Below are 18,226 nucleotides of genomic sequence, written 5' to 3'. Positions count from 1 at the left end.
GCGAGGAAATAAGCAGACCCAGCTGCACCCTCGGCAGCCCGAAGCAGTTTAAGCCCGAAGTATCAGAGCCCAAGGCGTGCTCCAAACTCCTGCCATCCAACGAAGTATGTAATACTCGTGGCCTAGGCGCAAGACGCTACCTAGGTCCAGCTGGCCCCGCCAGACGCTAAGGCCAGTCAAAAAAGGAAGGCTCGTGGCCTAGGCGCAAGACGCTACCTAGGCCCAGCTGGCGTCAGGCCAGTCAACTGATCAGCCACCTAGCCCACAAGGCGCAGGGCTAGCTTCCTATGCATGACATCCCTCCGAGCCCCGGCCTGTCCTACGGGAGCCGGGGTCCCGGAGGCACCGTGAGTATGACCTGCTCTACTGCCTGGAGCCCAGCACTCGCTCCGTGAATGGGGTGCTGGCTGCCACGTTCATGCAGTAGAACCTGGTGAATGTGGGGGGCACCTCGCCACAGAGCCCCTGAGGTAGCAAGGCCCCGTGTCGAGTGTGCCCGTACTCCTGTCGGGACTGGCTTGCCTGCCTGTCTGTACGCCTCCTGGATTGTTTCCACCACCCAATGAGAGAGCCTAGCCTTAGAGAAGGGTGGCCCGTCCCACTGGAGCAAGGGACAAGTCCCTGCTCTGGCCTCTAACCCATGCCGAGGATCCTCGATTGTGAGCGATGACGCCTGCAAACTCTCTTGTCGAGGCCCAAAGTGCTGCCGGAGCCTGGCCACATTGTTGTGGCACTGCTCCTCTGAGCACGCACGCACCAGCCGGTCATCCAATTTCGGATGCGGAGGCTCCCCCGACACCAAAGTCCCAGGACTGCGTCCAAGCACCTTGTAACATGCGGGGGGCTACTTTTGCTCTCCTTTAGGATTTTGTTTGTTTTACCTATAAACGAGCCGCAGCAGCAGCCCCAGGAGGGGCGACACAACGCCCGCTCTCTGAACTGCGTACTGCAGTTGGTGAAATAGGCTGCCAACACTCGTAGTCTTCTCATAAACAAAATCCATCTCTACAGACCTGTCCAAACCAGGCAGGGCAGGTAAAGAGGGGGAGCCATAGCCTGAGCTTGGCTCTCACCGCTCTGCCGCCCTCGGACGTTTAGTCTGTTGGGCTGGAGTAGAAACGGCAACACACCATATATGTTGCGCTCCGCTCGTCCCTGACAGTATGGCCGTGCGGGTGCAGTACGTTAGTCCGACAGCGCATTCCTCCGACAGCGCAGCGCTCCGACGTTTCAATAGTAAACCCGAACCAAACCCGCACCCTAACCCTAACCGCACGCGGATGCCACATAGTCGGAGAAAAGGTCTGTCGATCTGTCGGATCGCATGCCTCCCGGCCGTGCTCCGCTGGAATCACCGAACCCGGTTCTCCAGCAAACTATGCCACAGCCGCGTAAACCGTCCCAGTCGGCGATACGCTGTATAGTTAGTCCCCCAGGAAAGCGCAGAGAAAAAGTCTAGATTCCACGGAGAGCAGGTCTTGATTCCGCGGAGAGCAATTCTTGATTCCGCGGCTTATCGTTAATATTCCGCGGGCATTAAAAAACAACCTGAAATTACCAGTTATCAAGCAAAAATAGATTAAGTTTTAATAATCAAGTAAATTCCATAATGAAATAAATACAATTAATTGTTATACCATTCTAAAACACTAATACAGTGGAACATAGTAATTGAGTCAATGTTACTGGTTATAAATAGAGGTGGTCCGATCAGGCCGATAGCAATCACCGATCCAATCATTTTTTATTTTTTATTATCTTTGTATTTATGCATGTAGAATGCATTTTTACCATTTATTTTGTAGAAATACAAGACTATGTCTCAAAACACTGGTTACAGTTGAATTATCGGCGACTAAAGAAATTAAGACAAATACTGACTGCCTCTGAACATTAGCTTGCAGTTATTGCACATAGCCAAATGCAATAATAATATTTAGGCTTGTCATTCAGGATGGGAAATAATAAAGATATCCTTTTGAGGAGAAGTAGAACTTAGAAGTCACAATTGAAGTTGAACATGAGGGAGAGGGTCCCTCTACAGCAGGGGTCTTCAACAGGGTGTCCGGGACCCCTAGGGGGTCCCCCAAATCTTTGTGTGATAAGATTTTTTTTTACATTAACCACTTGAATCCTAGTATCCCTTTTCTGAGGAGAACTTTAGCCAAAAAATAGCAGATCTACAAGCTCACACTTGTGAGCTTGTAGATCGGCTATTTTTGGAGTTAAAGGTGTGTAGAGGGAAAAAAGAGCAGCAAAAGTTTATCTGAAACACAATTTTATACAATATACAGGGGGTCCCTGCTTCATCTCTCTCTCAACTAGGGGGTCCTTGGCCTGAAAACACTGAAGACCCTGCTCTACAGGGAATTATTTGATATCTGGCTGCATGGACAGACACAAGAATCACAGCTGCCATTAATTAGTGCTGTTCAGAGTTGATTGCCTAGTGGTCAAATTGGGGTCAACGAGCCATCGTTAACTTGCTTTGAAGTTGGGCTGTAAGTTGCGCAGCACTCTCACTCTCTCTCCCTCTAGCAGCAGCTCGCACTGCCCTGAGACAGAGAGAGAATACTTCTCCATACGGCGGTGTTTTACCGAGATTTTTCTTGTTTTCTGCACTATGCCTTGTAATCCGCGGACGGCTTTGAAATCCACGGATGGCCTTCAAATCCGCGCTAATTTCCACGATCGCGGAATCGCGGATTCCTGGGGGGACTATATAGTGTGCAATGACTGATTCAGGGGACCCCTGGCAGACCCAGCACGTTCTGTCTTGCGTCACTGAGACCCAATCCACAGACAGAACTCCGCCACGGACGCGTAAACCGACCCAATCGGTTATACGCCGTATAGCGGACTATAATGGCCGCCCAGGTTGTGTTCGACAGACCACCAGACCGCCTGCCAAGTGTTTCCACTGACGGAACTCCGCCACGAACACGTGAACCGGCCTAGCCGGTAATACGTTGTATAGCGGGCTCTAATGGCTGCTTTATGTGTGTTCTAACAGACCACCAGCACGCCCCACCCAGTGTCTCCACTGACGGGACTCCGCCACGGATGCGTAAACTGACCCAATCGGTGATACGCCGTAAAGCAGGCTATAATGACTGTCCACACCCGTGGTGGAGAAAGTACTCTATTACTTAGGCAAGCTGCTCGCCGCCCTGCCGGAGCATTCCTGCCATCACCTCCCGTGCACATCCACAAGCCTCCTTAGCTCGTTGTAGCCGGCCACTGGCCTCTTGGCCCAACCTGGCCGATTGCTCAATGGCCGCTTCATCGGACAAGCTCGGTCCTCCTGCCACAGCTTGGATTAGGCACACACCGACCGGAGAGCAGCCATACCCTGCCTGTTCCTCAAACAGCCTGGGGAGCCTAAGAGCCAGTTGCTGCAGCTCCTCAATAAAGGTCACGGCTATTATGGTCACGCAAGCGCCGTGTAAGCGGGCGCTGATACAGTGACGGAATAGTCTCTGTGTTGGCTAGCTGCGTCCGGATAGCCCTGGCTCTGTGCATTCTCGGGATGAGCAAGGAGCTTACTCCGTGGCTTCACGGAGGTGTGTAGACGGCCCCGCTGTGCAACACACCATATATGGTGCGCTCCGCTCGCCCCTGACAGTACGGATGCACTCCGCTGGTATCACCAAACCCGGCTCTCCAGCGAACTACGCCACAGCCGCGTAAACCGACCCGGTTGGCAATACGCTGTATGGCGTGCAATGACTGATTCAGGGGACCCCTGGCAGACCCAGCACGTTCTGTCTTGCGTCACTGAGACCAGATCCACAGACAGAACTCAGCCACGGACGTGTAAACCGACCCAATCGGTAATACGCCGTAAATCGGGCTATAATGGCCGCGGGTATAATCCTGCGTTTGTGTTGGACAGACTACCAGCGCGCCCCGCCCAGTGTCTCCACTGACGGAACTCCGCCACGGACGTGTAAACCGACCCAATCGGTGATACGCCGTATAGCGGGCTATAATGGCCGCCCAGTTTGTGTTCGACAGGCCAGCACGTCCTGTCTGTGTCACTGACAGATCGACAGACAGAACTACACCACAGTCGCGTGAACTGACCCCGTCAGCGATACGCCGTATAGTGCGTTATTACACCTGAACGCAGAAGCTGCCGAACCTGGCAGCAATACGCTCGTATGGTGCGGCTCTGCCGCCCTGGGACGTTCAGTCTGTTGGGTTGGAGTGGAAACGGCTTGCCTCTAAACAACAGGCACCTGGCTGGAGCATTGCTGGTAAGCATGGAATCCATAGCCCTTGTGTTCTTGCTTGGGCAACTGGGCTTCCCCAGAACCGATGTGGTGGGGGTGACCAGTGCCACTAAGGCCTGGAGGCGGGCCACAGCCCATAATCCCCCGACCCTCCACGCACGCCAGCCGTCTAGCCAGACCCGACCAACGCGGGAGGCTAGTCTGTGTCTGAAGCTGCTGGGGTACCAGGTCCTCCACATCCGAGAGTAACGGTGTGGTGGGGTGACGCGGCTGGTCCCCCGCTTCGTCGTCGAACCGGGAGGTCCTCCGTGTTTGCTCTGCCGGCAGCTCCATGTCCAACGCCCGAGCAGCCCGAGCGATGAGCTCGTGAACCGAGCCGGGGAGCTGCTCTAGCTCCTCCTCCGCCTGTGCTCCGTCCGCCCCCTCCTGACCGGGGGGAGGTCTTCCTCCTCAGAGTCGAGCCCCAGGACGTCGACGTCCTCCTCCTCTGACGTCCCCTCTAGAAACGCCTCCTCCTGTCCTACCGCCAAGGTGGCAGCGGGGCGCTGTGGAGGGGGCGGGGCTGTCATTGTGACCACAGGAGGTGGCATAGGCAACTGGTCGCCCCCAACTGCACTCTTACGCCGTTTGGCCGGATGCATCTGCCCTAAGGCAGTGATCATGGGTTGGAGAGAAAACGACCGAGCCCTGACCTCCCTCACTCTAGCCAGCAGGATGAAGCAATTCATGCACGCAGAGGGGTCCAGACTGCCCGTGCGCGCATGGTCCATCCCCAAGCCACGCATACATCTATCGTGGCCGCCCTCCGCGGGCATCTTTATCCCACAGCCCAGACAGACGTGGGGCGCTGGGCTGGCCATGTTTGCTTAAATTATTTAAGCTATGTATACGAGTCTATATACCTATATATATAATATATAGGTATATATTCGTAAACGTATGTATTTGTATATCTATATACCCATATACTCAATACTCGAATATTTGAGTATACTCATATACTCAATATTCGCGCATTTATATATCTGTATATTAATACACTTAATCTCTATAAGTATAAGAGCAGAGCCAAGTGTCTCTTTATCCTTATTTCACTTAATTATTCATTTCCCACAGTCAGTGATTTGCAACAGTGACTTGCCACAGTTTGTCAGTGAGTGCAGTGGGCTGCCAGGAGACAACTCCTGACCTAGCGCCACACTGCCCTCTTGTGACCTGCGGGGCACAGTGCAGCCCTTCTCTAGGGTGCACCCAGGCCCCTCCCCCCACACTGACGCCTCGCGTCGACGCGGAAGTAGGCACGCTGCAAACTTTTCTCTGTTTGTTTGTAATAGATTACTTAGCTCCGCCGAGGGCTTCCTCGGACCGCGGCGGCAATGATAACCGGTAGTAGATGGCCCGGAGGTCCGCCGACTGGGTCAGCCTCGCTCGGGTTCTACCTCGGTACCGCGCCCAAACCAGCAGCCGCCCTGGTCCGCCCCCTGACTGGGTCAGGCTCGGAACCAGGCTGCAGCCGCGGCGATGGCGATGCCGGCGATCCAAGCGTTCGGCCGACAGACGGCTTCCCACTTGGTCACTCGAGCAGAACAGCTGGCGCCCTGATCCGCCCTCTGACTGGGTCAGACTCGGAACCAGGGTGCACGCCGCGCGCCAGGAATAATATGGAATAAACTTGTGTTGGTGTAAATATGGCAGCGAAGCGTCCCGAGAGGAGCCTCGCAAGACCTTCTCTCTGCCTAAAGTAAGTGGACCACGCCGCCAAACACCCGTTCTGTATACTGTATGTCTTAAGCTGAGCCCACTAAGCGTCTGCTCTCGTGGAAATCAAAGAGTCGAAGTGGCTCTGCCTGGGTGGGACTTAAATACCCCACTGATCGCAGATCAGGGCAGGGCCACCATAGGAGATGTGTCTTAAAGAGTATCCACGAGCACTGCCCCTGGGGGTCAGTTCCCGTACATATTGAATAATATGTAGTGGAGAGCCAGTCTCGACCACGATAGAGAACTAGCTGTTGCAAAGTACTGGATGACACGCTTGGTGTTCACAGTCTTTCCAGCACCGGATTCTCCACTGGTTATAAATGCATACATTCAGAGAAATGCAGTTAGTCAATTTGTGTACAACGTTCTTTTTTTTAATGCCTAGTAGATGGGAAACTTACGTGATCAGGACAGACTGGTTCTCTTTATTTGTAAATCGTGAAGCAATTTGTTATCATGGATACAGCACAAAACCATTATAGTTATATAGCCTATCGTTGACATTGTCCTGACTATTACGTACCCATCAGCATGAATTGATAGGCGTTGTCAGAGACAGAGAAGATGTGGGGTGGAGCCTCAATACGCTTCTTGCCTCTGTAGGCATTTACAACCTCCTGGTCGTACACTGGAAGCCACTTGTAGGGGTTCACAGTTGCACAAAACAAGCCAGAGTAGGTCTGAAGGGGAGAAGAGAGAGAACATTAACATCATACAACATAGCACTGAGCATGCCACATATCTGGGACAACGGATCACTAGAGCTGGGATTACAGTCACGATTTGCAGGTGGCAAGTTGAATTTGTTATTCTAACGTTTTCACTTGATGTGAAATATAACTTGTAGTCTGTGTTTCTCTGCTATCGACTGGTGCATTGTTGTACTGTTCTCAGCATGTAGAAAACCTTACATAGATCATCCATGCTGCATAACGCTCTTTGAGGTTATATAGGACGGTGGCTTCAGTGAGGTGGGTCATCATGGCCATGTCCTCAATTTTGTCGTACTTGGGAGGGTTCATAGGGGTGACATCAACCTCCTTTGCAACTCTTTCCTAAAACAAAAAAAGCACAACTTCAGAATGTATGTGATTTTTACTGAGCCACTATTTGATTTTAGATACACCTCTACCTACCTCCTTCGTGTCGAGCAATTCCACGGTGACTTTGTCACCGTCCTTCTTTAAAATTTTACACTTGAGGTACAGCTCCTTAACATCGGCCACATATGCTGCAGTTTTGGCATCAAAGGGCAAAGCTTGAGCCTCCATTCTCTCTTTCTCTGGCTTACGGAGGTAAATGGCGGCCTTGCCATACTGCTCCATCTCTGCATCCTCATGGTGGCGGATTTCTGTAGACGGAAAAATAGATGGCGTTGATGCCTTTGCTGACTTGAGATCTGAGCAGATAACTGTAGGACTATGTAGGACTATTCTTATCGCTTATTGTATGGCATCTCGTTCCACTGCTATGCAGACGACACTCAACTGTACCTCAAGATTGACCCACCCCTCCGCAAACCAGCCACCACCATCTCCGTCACCCCCCCTGCAGACCTGCCGGCACCATCTCCTTCATCCACACTGACCACCTGCCTGGAGGAGATAAAGGCGTGGATGAACCGCAATTTCCTTCAGCTAAACAGCTCCAAGACTGAAGCCATCTTAATCGGCACCCCCCACCAGATCAAATCATGCCCCATAACCAGCATCTCATTCTCCGGTCAAAATCTCCCCCTCTCATCCACAGTCACCAACCTGGGTGTGAAAATGGACCCGCACCTCAACTTCGAGGCACACATTAAACACCTCTGTAAAACGTCCTTTTTTCACCTCAGGAACATCTCCACACTCCGCTCCACACTCACCCTGCCAGATGCTGAGAAACTCGTCCACGCCTTTATCTCCTCCAGGCTGGATTACTGCAATGCACTACTCATCGGGATCCCTAGCAAGAGCCTCCAAAGGCTCCAATACATCCAAAACAGCGCTGCTAGGGTCCTGATGAGAGTGCGAAAATATGACCATATCACACCCATCCTCCGCTCACTTCACTGGCTCCCCATCTCCTTCAGGACCGAATACAAGATTTCCCTTCTCACCCATCAGTGCATTTACGGCAACGCCCCCCCCCTACCTCAAAGAACTCCTCACCCCAAAACCTGCCACACGAAGCCTCCGCTCCAACAACACCAACCTTCTTGTTGTGCCTGACACCAACCTCCGCACCATGGGCGACCGGGCCTTCTGCCACACAGCCCCTTGTCTGTGGAATGCCCTCCCAGACCACCTGAGAGCGCCACAGTCCACTGATGCTTTTAAAAATGGACTGAAAACCTACCTTTTTAAAAAAGCATTTTTCTAACTTTTCACTGACTTTGATTGTTTTTCGTATGAGTTTTAAATTCTAAATGTTGGCCCTCTTAGTTTAGCCTGGTTGGGTCTTTTAAAAATGTTTGTTGCCTATGCTGCTTTTATGCTCTGCTTTTAATCTGTAGCACTGTGAGATTCGTGAGAATGTAAAGTGCTTTATAAATAAAATGTATTATTATTATTATTATTATTATTGTAGGTTTAACAAAAAAACTATGAATACTCACTTTTCCCCTCTACCAGGAGCAGTGAAACCTTTTGTGCAACCCCTAGGTGTGGGGAAAAACACATCATTTTGAGGACATTAATATGAGTTGAATGATTTAATACACTACTATTTATAATCATGAATTCAATTAGATTAAATGAATCCTAATTTTCATTCTTGCCACACACCACTTCGTAAGAGAGATTTTTTTTTGTTGCACATCTAAGAAGATCCATTTTCTCCAAGTTAGTCTTTTTTGTATTCATTTTTTTTTCATTACAGCCCTGTGTCTTGTTTTTTGTATTTGTACTGAAGCAATGCTAGATGTTTTTTCTCATACACTTTAATTCCATTGTATGAATTAAGGTTACATTCAGAGTTGGGTAGACTAGCCAAATTGTACTCAAGTAAAAAATCTTGTTACTTTAAAATAATAACTATAGTAGATGTAAAAGTACTCTTCCAAATAATTACTTTATTAAGAGTAAGAAAGTATCTGGTAAAAACACATGTGAATTATTGTTTACATAATCACACAATTATTGAAATGTCTAAATAGAAATGAATGAACAAAAGCACATTCCAATCTGGCCTAACCCATATCACTATAAATAAAATGTGTGAAATATAAAATAAATGATTCGGTCCACTCATAGCCTATGTGTGTGTAACCTCGATCATATAGTTATGTCGCACTATGCACAGAGTCATGATCAAAATGAATAGCTAACATGTCTAATACATTTATATGACTATGAATAGCTAACATCTGTATAACATTTATATGACGATGAATATCTAACATCTCTAAAACATTGATATGACTAAGTATGAATAGCTAACATGTCTAATAAATTAATAGGACTATGAAGGACGGATGAAGTCTCACTCACCACCAAATGGAACTCTGAACTCCTCTGCAATGAGCTCTGGGTCGGTCCATCTCAGCCTGCTTTATATGAAGTGTTTAGTGCATGCTCTGCAGAAAGTAAAAGTAGGAGTTGCCCTTAAAAGGTCCTTTCATTCCGGCAGACATTGCAATAATATCAATTTAGCCATTAACATTTAACATTTCAAATCTATTAATAAAATTGTAAAATTATACTTCCAACATCCACATGATACTTGGTGGTGCTTCTTCTTGGCAATGTGGTTTATTATGTCCATGGTGGCTATAGGATAAAAATAATCTTTAATTGGCAGGGTGGTGGGGTGCTACTGGGTTTATTCATTTGGTCATTACAGCATATCTTGTCTGATAAATTATTTGGAACATAATAATGTTAGTCAATATTCAGTGAGGAAAGTAAATAAGTAAATTCACTCAAATACTGTATTTATAATTTTGAGGAAGTTGTCATTTCACTTGAGTATGTCCATTGTATGCTACTTCATACTTCCATTCCATTCCATTTCAGGAGGAAACTTCACTCAATTTGACAGCTTTAGTTTTGATGTTTTTGTAGTCAGGGTCACAGATGTCTAACAGTGGTTCTCAGACTTCTCAGGCCGTGACCCCCCAAAATAATCATATTTGAACTGGGGACCCCCCACCCTGACAAGCACTTGGAATTGTAGGAGTTGAGGCATTGCATTTAGTTTGACTCGGTTCCACAGATAAAACATAGTGAAACTAGCAGATCTACAAGCTATTTTCACAATGTTTGCATCTATCTTTCTTATATTATTTGACATTAAGGCCAATGTTTGACCAGTTTGTATAGTATAGTTTGTTGATAACTTTTGATGCTGCAATGGTCTTTTTCTTTCTTTTTTATTTTAGGTAGGCCAATCAAAAATGTCTTAAAAGTTTTTAAGACAATTTAAGGTCTTAAAAGTCCTTACATTTTCACTTCGCTGTCATCTGGGTCCTGACCCACAGTTTGAGAACCACTGGTCTATGAGTTGGTAACAGCTCCAACAAATATCCCACTGGCTTAATGGGACTGGCTTCACTGGGGTAGCCTACTGGCACTTAAATTCTTGACCATAAAAAAAGTGTCTCACCTAACGTTATTTCCATGCCCTGTACTCATCGCATTTCATTTCAGCATTACATTTCACCATAAATGCATTCATTAACAAACTATGTCATTTATAATTGCAAACACAGCCTCTCTCACAAGGCCGATATACAGTCCTCGCCCCATTACGAACCTCTCCCTCCGCTATACAGCTCCGAGATGAGGTTCCACTGCATGGGCTAGCTGGCTACCGAAAGCGGTGGAACACCGGCAAAGGGTCCGTGGATTACCTTTTTTGCCACATCGAATCCAAAAACTAAAGGTAGTCCCCTAATTCTACAGATGTTTAAGGATTTTCCGGGAACACTCACTTTTTAGAACGGGGCTAAACAAGTCAACCATTTAAATCGCTTATTTAGTCAGCCTGTGGCCATGTTTTCCCATTGTAGCCGAACCGGGAGCAGTACTGGCACCTGACGTAGGGGGTTCTTCCGGGTTGAATGGGAAACATGGCCACAGCCTGACTAAATAAGCGATTTAAACGGTTGTTTTGCCCTGTTCTAAAAAGTTAGGGTTCCGGAAAATCCTCAAACATCTGTAGAATAGGCTCTATGCACAGCAGCCATTTTGGAAAAAATTGGGCCTCTTCTGACTTCCTTCACAGGTGTTACCAATGATACTAATGAAGGCTCTCTGTTCCATTCGAGTCAGGGTGCTGATATCGTGCATGTTGGCTCACTAGAAACACTCCATTTTGGTTCCCAAATGGCCCCTTATGGTGGGTGTGTAACTCTGAGAGTTATGGGGGTTCTTGAAAATAAGACAACCACTATGCCACACTAAATGGAACAGAGCCTTAATTAGTATTATTGGTTACACATGTGAAGGAAGTAAGCAAGGGGCCCAATTCATTCCCAATATGGCTGCTGTGCATAGAGCCTATTAGGGGACGATGTGGTGAAAAAGGTAAACCACGGACCCTTTGCCGGTGTTCCACCGATTCCGGTAGCCAGCCCAGGTTCGTATTGGGGCTAATACAGTCCATGGTACTGGTCACAGCTTGCCCATCCAATCAGGCAGATACAAAGTAGCCTAAACCCAAATCTTTAAACCAATTCGACCTGCGGTCTAAATGTAAGCAAACGTATGTTGCTATATCAGTGGTGCTTAAACCTTTTCATGTCAAGGATAACCAAAATTATATGTACTAGATACTAGATATGCGCACATGATCTCGCAACCCGGGAGGCGACAGTGTTTGACACATAAACGCTAATTAGAAGCTGAGATTTGATGAAATTGAAAAACGGGCTTCACAGTTGCGTTCAGATGGTAATGGTCAATGGCTGTTTGAGAAATCAGAGCAATTGCTCCAGCCAGTGAGGAGAACCGGGTTGTGACACCACTACACCACTACACCACTACAGAGGTTACTAGAATTATAGTAGGATTTTGCCACGGACCCCCATCTCAAAATATTTTGTAATAGGGACCCCCCAGAAGCAAAGGTTTGAGTCAAAAATATATAAAATAAATTCAAATATTTGCACAAATGTTCAAGATTTTTTTTTTAAATAGCAGATCTACAAGTTCATAGCACGGCATTCGGTGCCGAATGCCGTCAAAAACTAGTTTGACCCTTTCCATGCTACTTAACGCAGAATACAATTTTGTATTTTTTTTCCGCATAAGGATAAGGGTACCCCAACTTTCAACAGCTGTCACAGATTCCCCTAGGGAAATTGAATTTCAACCTTTGTGTGATGTGTTACTAGACACCTTTACAAACACATTGGTGAAGACATTTCTTCGTAAGGAATTTATTGCAAGATTTTATAAATATCCCCTGACTAACCTGGGGAACATAGATACGCTGCCGTGACATGCTCTGACCTTGTAGACCTGCTAGTCTTACTATAGGGCTTAAAGCAGGGGCCTACAACAGGGGATCCAATGTAGTTATTATTTAGTCAAAAGCTCTTGCTCATATTTCAATATGTATAATCCCCAACCACACATTTAACCAATTATTTGTTTAAAAAATAGCTGATCTACAAGCTCACAACATGTTGCATCGTAACACATTGTGAGCTCGTAGATCAGCTTTATTTTCATTTTGCAACACTCTTGTACGACGAAATAGGGTATTGATTTATGGAAAGAATAAATAAAAACATTAAAAGTAGGAACAACAAGGTTTCTGCCCAGCAACAATAATGCAATTTTGAGTGATTTTAAAGGTAGGGTAAGTGATATTCTTCGGTGAAAACTAAACGTTTTTTTGGTGATGTAACTTTCTACCCTGGATTTGAACCCGGGTTTCCTGTGCAAGTGCTGAAATGTTTTACCATTGAGCTAATAAAGCCTGCCTGCTTGCTCAGGGGATAAATTGAATCTTGATCATCAGGTCAAAATTTGTGTCAGATCCTGTGTCTAGGTGAGACATGACCTTTGACACGATCTAAATGTCTCAATAGAAGAGCAGGAGACAAGAGACAAAATACAACCACTCAATTGTAGAAGTTATATTGTATTAACATACTCTACCATACAGATTGGACAAAATTACATTTTATATCATTCATTCATTAAAAAAGTTGCCACTTTAAGTCTTAAAACACTATATTATGATTGCTGTATGTTTGTTCAGTAACAGCGGCCTCCCCGTCTCTTCAGCTCTTTAATAAACATTTTCAGTTGCAAATTGTCAGCCATTAGGAGAGAGTACCGTTTATCAGCTTAATGTTGTAGTGATACAGTTCAAATGTTGTCTGCTTATTTATTTGCGTCATCACTTATTTATCCTGTATCCTGTGGGAGTTCTCTCTCCTGATTGGATAAAATTGCTATCATTAACTGAAAATGTGTTTTCTGTTTACCAAAGAGCTGGAGAAACTGGGAAACCACTTTTAGGGCGCGCTCCCACCGCACTTTTATTTTACCTCTGGGGCAGAATCTGCCAATGCTTTGTCAATGCAAATGCGTGGATTCCTGGTCTTGTGAAAAATCTGTAGGGTTAGGGTTAGGGTTAGGGGTGTTTGAATCCCTGTTGGGGGATAATAGTTAGGTTTATTTCACTACCTGTTCCAGGGGTGGGCATATTTTTTTTTATTTTTTAAGTGACCTAATATATATTACCCCCCCCCCCGTTTTGAAGACGCTGGATCGAATGATGGCAATCTTGCCCCCCCCCCCCTGCCCATTTAGATGACGCCGGATCGAATGACGGCAATCTTGACCTTCTAAAACCTTGGGAAAGTGGTTAAACCACCCGGAAGTTACTGTTTTAGTTTTTTTTTCTCTGTGTTCTGTACAGTGCACCCAAGACTAGTATAGTCCAGCCTGTTGGGAGAACAGACATGGGGAGGGTGGTATAGGTCATACTAGCATGGAACAGGCTGGACTAGGCTAGACTAGAGACTCTAATACTCTCTATTAGACTTTACTAGTCCCTTGTCAGCCCTGTAGATACTCAGACCATAGGGAGTAACCACTGTGTACACGGGCCATAGCTTGTGTGTTCACGAGCCATAGTTTTGCATGAGCCACAATAAAGTACTGTCTTTTATACCCTCATAGAGCCCAGCAAAGCCTAGCAAAGCCTACTAGAGCTTAAAACAGCCTATTAGAGACCAGTAGAGTCTAGTACAGTACAGTACAGTGCACCCGAGACTAGTAAAGTCCAGCCTGTTGGGAGAACAGACATGGGGAGGGTGGTATAGGTCATACTAGCATGGAACAGGCTGGACTAGGCTAGACTAGAGTGCACTAGGCTTTAGCAGACTCTAATACTCTCTATTAGACTTTACTAGTCCCTTGTCAGCCCTGTAGATACTCAGACCATAGGGAGTAACCACTGTGTACACGGGCCATAGCTTGTGTGTTCACGAGCCATAGTTTTGCATGAGCCACAGTAAAGTACTGTCTTTTATACCCTCATAGAGCCCAGCAAAGCCTAGCAAAGCCTACTAGAGCTTAAAACAGCCTATTAGAGACCAGTAGAGTCTAGTACAGTACAGTACAGTACAGTACAGTACAGTACAGTACAGTACAGTGCACCCGAGACTAGTAAAGTCCAGCCTGTTGGGAGAACAGACATGGGGAGGGTGGTATAGGTCATACTAGCATGGAACAGGCTGGACTAGGCTAGACTAGAGTGCACTAGGCTTTAGCAGACTCTAATACTCTCTATTAGACTTTACTAGTCCCTTGTCAGCCCTATAGATACTCAGACCATAGTGAGTAACCACTGTGTACACGGGCCATAGCTTGTGTGTTCACGAGCCATAGTATTGCATGAGCCACAGTAAAGTACTATCTTTTATACCCTCATAGAGCCCAGCAAAGCCTAGCAAAGCCTACTAGAGCTTAAAACAGCCTATTAGAGACCAGTAGAGTCTAGTACAGTACAGTACAGTACAGTACAGTAAGCACCCGAGACTAGTAAAGTCCAGCCTGTTGGGAGAACAGACATGGGGAGGGTGGTATAGGTCATACTAGCATGGAACAGGCTGGACTAGGCTAGACTAGAGTGCACTAGGCTTTAGCAGACTCTAATACTCTCAATTAGACTTTACTAGTCCCTTGTCAGCCCTGTAGATACTCAGACCATAGGGAGTAACCACTGTGTACACGGGCCATAGCTTGTGTGTTCACGAGCCATAGTTTTGCATGAGCCACAGTAAAGTACTATCTTTTATACCCTCATAGAGCCCAGCAAAGCCTAGCAAAGCCTACTAGAGCTTAAAACAGCCTTTTAGAGACCAGTAGAGTCTAGTACAGTACAGTACAGTACAGTACAGTACAGTGCACCCGAGACTAGTAAAGTCCAGCCTGTTGGGAGAACAGACATGGGGAGGGTGGTATAGGTCATACTAGCATGGAACAGGCTGGACTAGGCTAGACTAGAGTGCACTAGGCTTTAGCAGACTCTAATACTCTCTATTAGACTTTACTAGTCCCTTGTCAGCCCTATAGATACTCAGACCATAGGGAGTAACCACTGTGTACACGGGCCATAGCTTGTGTGTTCACGAGCCATAGTTTTGCATGAGCCACAGTAAAGTACTGTCTTTTATACCCTCATAGAGCCCAGCAAAGCCTAGCAAAGCCTACTAGAGCTTAAAACAGCCTATTAGAGACCAGTAGAGTCTAGTACAGTACAGTACAGTACAGTACAGTACAGTACAGTACAGTACAGTACAGTACAGTACAGTACAGTACAGTACAGTACAGTACAGTGCACCCGAGACTAGTAAAGTCCAGCCTGTTGGGAGAACAGACATGGGGAGGGTGGTATAGGTCATACTAGCATGGAACAGGCTGGACTAGGCTAGACTAGAGTGCACTAGGCTTTAGCAGACTCTAATACTCTCTATTAGACTTTACTAGTCCCTTGTCAGCCCTGTAGATACTCAGACCATAGGGAGTAACCACTGTGTACACGGGCCATAGCTTGTGTGTTCACGAGCCATAGTTTTGCATGAGCCACAGTAAAGTACTGTCTTTTATAGCCTCATAGAGCCCAGCAAAGCCTACTAGAGCTTAAAACAGCCTATTAGAGACCAGTAGAGTCTAGTACAGTAGAGTGTAGTACAGTACAGTACAGTACAGTACAGTGCACCCGAGACTAGTAAAGTTAGCCTGTTGGGAGAACAGACATGGGGAGGGTGGTATAGGTCATACTAGCATGGAACAGGCTGGACTAGGCTAGACTAGACTGTACTAGGCTTTAGCAGACTCTAATACTCTCTATTAGACTTTACAAGTCCCTTGTCAGCCCTGTAGATACTCAGACCATAGGGAGTAACCACTGTGTACACGGGCCATAGCTTGTGTGTTCACGAGCCATAGTTTTGCATGAGCCACAGTAAAGTACTATCTTTTATACCCTCATAGAGCCCAGCAAAGCCTAGCAAAGCCTACTAGAGCTTAAAACAGCCTATTAGAGACCAGTAGAGTCTAGTACAGTACAGTACAGTACAGTACAGTACAGTACAGTACAGTACAGTACAGTACAGTGCACCCGAGACTAGTAAAGTCCAGCCTGTTGGGAGAACAGACATGGGGAGGGTGGTATAGGTCATACTAGCATAGAACAGGCTGGACTAGGCTAGACTAGAGTGCACTAGGCTTTAGCAGACTCTAATACTCTCTATTAGACTTTACTAGTCCCTTGTCAGCCCTATAGATACTCAGACCATAGGGAGTAACCACTGTGTACACGGGCCATAGCTTGTGTGTTCACAAGCCATAGTTTTGCATGAGCCACAGTAAAGTACTGTCTTTTATACCCTCATAGAGCCCAGCAAAGCCTAGCAAAGCCTACTAGAGCTTAAAACAGCCTATTAGAGACCAGTAGAGTCTAGTACAGTACAGTACAGTACAGTGCACCCAAGACTAGTATAGTCCAGCCTGTTGGGAGAACAGACATGGGGAGGGTGGTATAGGTCATACTAGCATGGAACAGGCTGGACTAGGCTAGACTAGAGTGCACTAGGCTTTAGCAGACTCTAATACTCTCTATTAGACTTTACTAGTCCCTTGTCAGCCCTATAGATACTCAGACCATAGGGAGTAACCACTGTGTACACGGGCCATAGCTTGTGTGTTCACGAGCCATAGTTTTGCATGAGCCACAGTAAAGTACTGTCTTTTATACCCTCATAGAGCCCAGCAAAGCCTAGCAAAGCCTACTAGAGCTTAAAACAGCCTATTAGAGACCAGTAGAGTCTAGTACAGTACAGTACAGTACAGTACAGTACAGTACAGTACAGTACAGTACAGTACAGTACAGTACAGTACAGTACAGTGCACCCGAGACTAGTAAAGTCCAGCCTGTTGGGAGAACAGACATGGGGAGGGTGGTATAGGTCATACTAGCATGGAACAGGCTGGACTAGGCTAGACTAGAGTGCACTAGGCTTTAGCAGACTCTAATACTCTCTATTAGACTTTACTAGTCCCTTGTCAGCCCTGTAGATACTCAGACCATAGGGAGTAACCACTGTGTACACGGGCCATAGCTTGTGTGTTCACGAGCCATAGTTTTGCATGAGCCACAGTAAAGTACTGTCTTTTATAGCCTCATAGAGCCCAGCAAAGCCTACTAGAGCTTAAAACAGCCTATTAGAGACCAGTAGAGTCTAGTACAGTAGAGTGTAGTACAGTACAGTACAGTACAGTACAGTGCACCCGAGACTAGTAAAGTTAGCCTGTTGGGAGAACAGACATGGGGAGGGTGGTATAGGTCATACTAGCATGGAACAGGCTGGACTAGGCTAGACTAGACTGTACTAGGCTTTAGCAGACTCTAATACTCTCTATTAGACTTTACAAGTCCCTTGTCAGCCCTGTAGATACTCAGACCATAGGGAGTAACCACTGTGTACACGGGCCATAGCTTGTGTGTTCACGAGCCATAGTTTTGCATGAGCCACAGTAAAGTACTATCTTTTATACCCTCATAGAGCCCAGCAAAGCCTAGCAAAGCCTACTAGAGCTTAAAACAGCCTATTAGAGACCAGTAGAGTCTAGTACAGTACAGTACAGTACAGTACAGTACAGTACAGTACAGTACAGTACAGTACAGTACAGTGCACCCGAGACTAGTAAAGTCCAGCCTGTTGGGAGAACAGACATGGGGAGGGTGGTATAGGTCATACTAGCATAGAACAGGCTGGACTA

General features: G+C 46.6%; 1 protein-coding gene and 1 pseudogene across 5 annotated transcripts in view; one reads left to right on the top strand and one right to left on the bottom strand.

Moving 5' to 3' along the window:
* The window catches only part of LOC311042899 (myosin heavy chain, fast skeletal muscle-like), a 187,326-nt pseudogene that overhangs the window by 54,097 nt on the left and 115,003 nt on the right, over window positions 1-18,226 (bottom strand). The gene's annotated exons all lie outside the window — the stretch shown is intronic.
* LOC311042893 (H-2 class II histocompatibility antigen, E-S beta chain-like) overlaps window positions 1-18,226 on the top strand; it is a 152,982-nt gene that overhangs the window by 47,134 nt on the left and 87,622 nt on the right. The window lies entirely within an intron of this gene.

The sequence above is a fragment of the Gymnoscopelus microlampas genome, assembly GCF_963454915.1.
Source record: "Gymnoscopelus microlampas genome assembly, chromosome: 4".
In the NCBI taxonomy this organism is placed as follows: Eukaryota; Metazoa; Chordata; class Actinopteri; order Myctophiformes; family Myctophidae; genus Gymnoscopelus; species Gymnoscopelus microlampas.
This window is presented reverse-complemented; position numbering and strand designations above follow the sequence as displayed.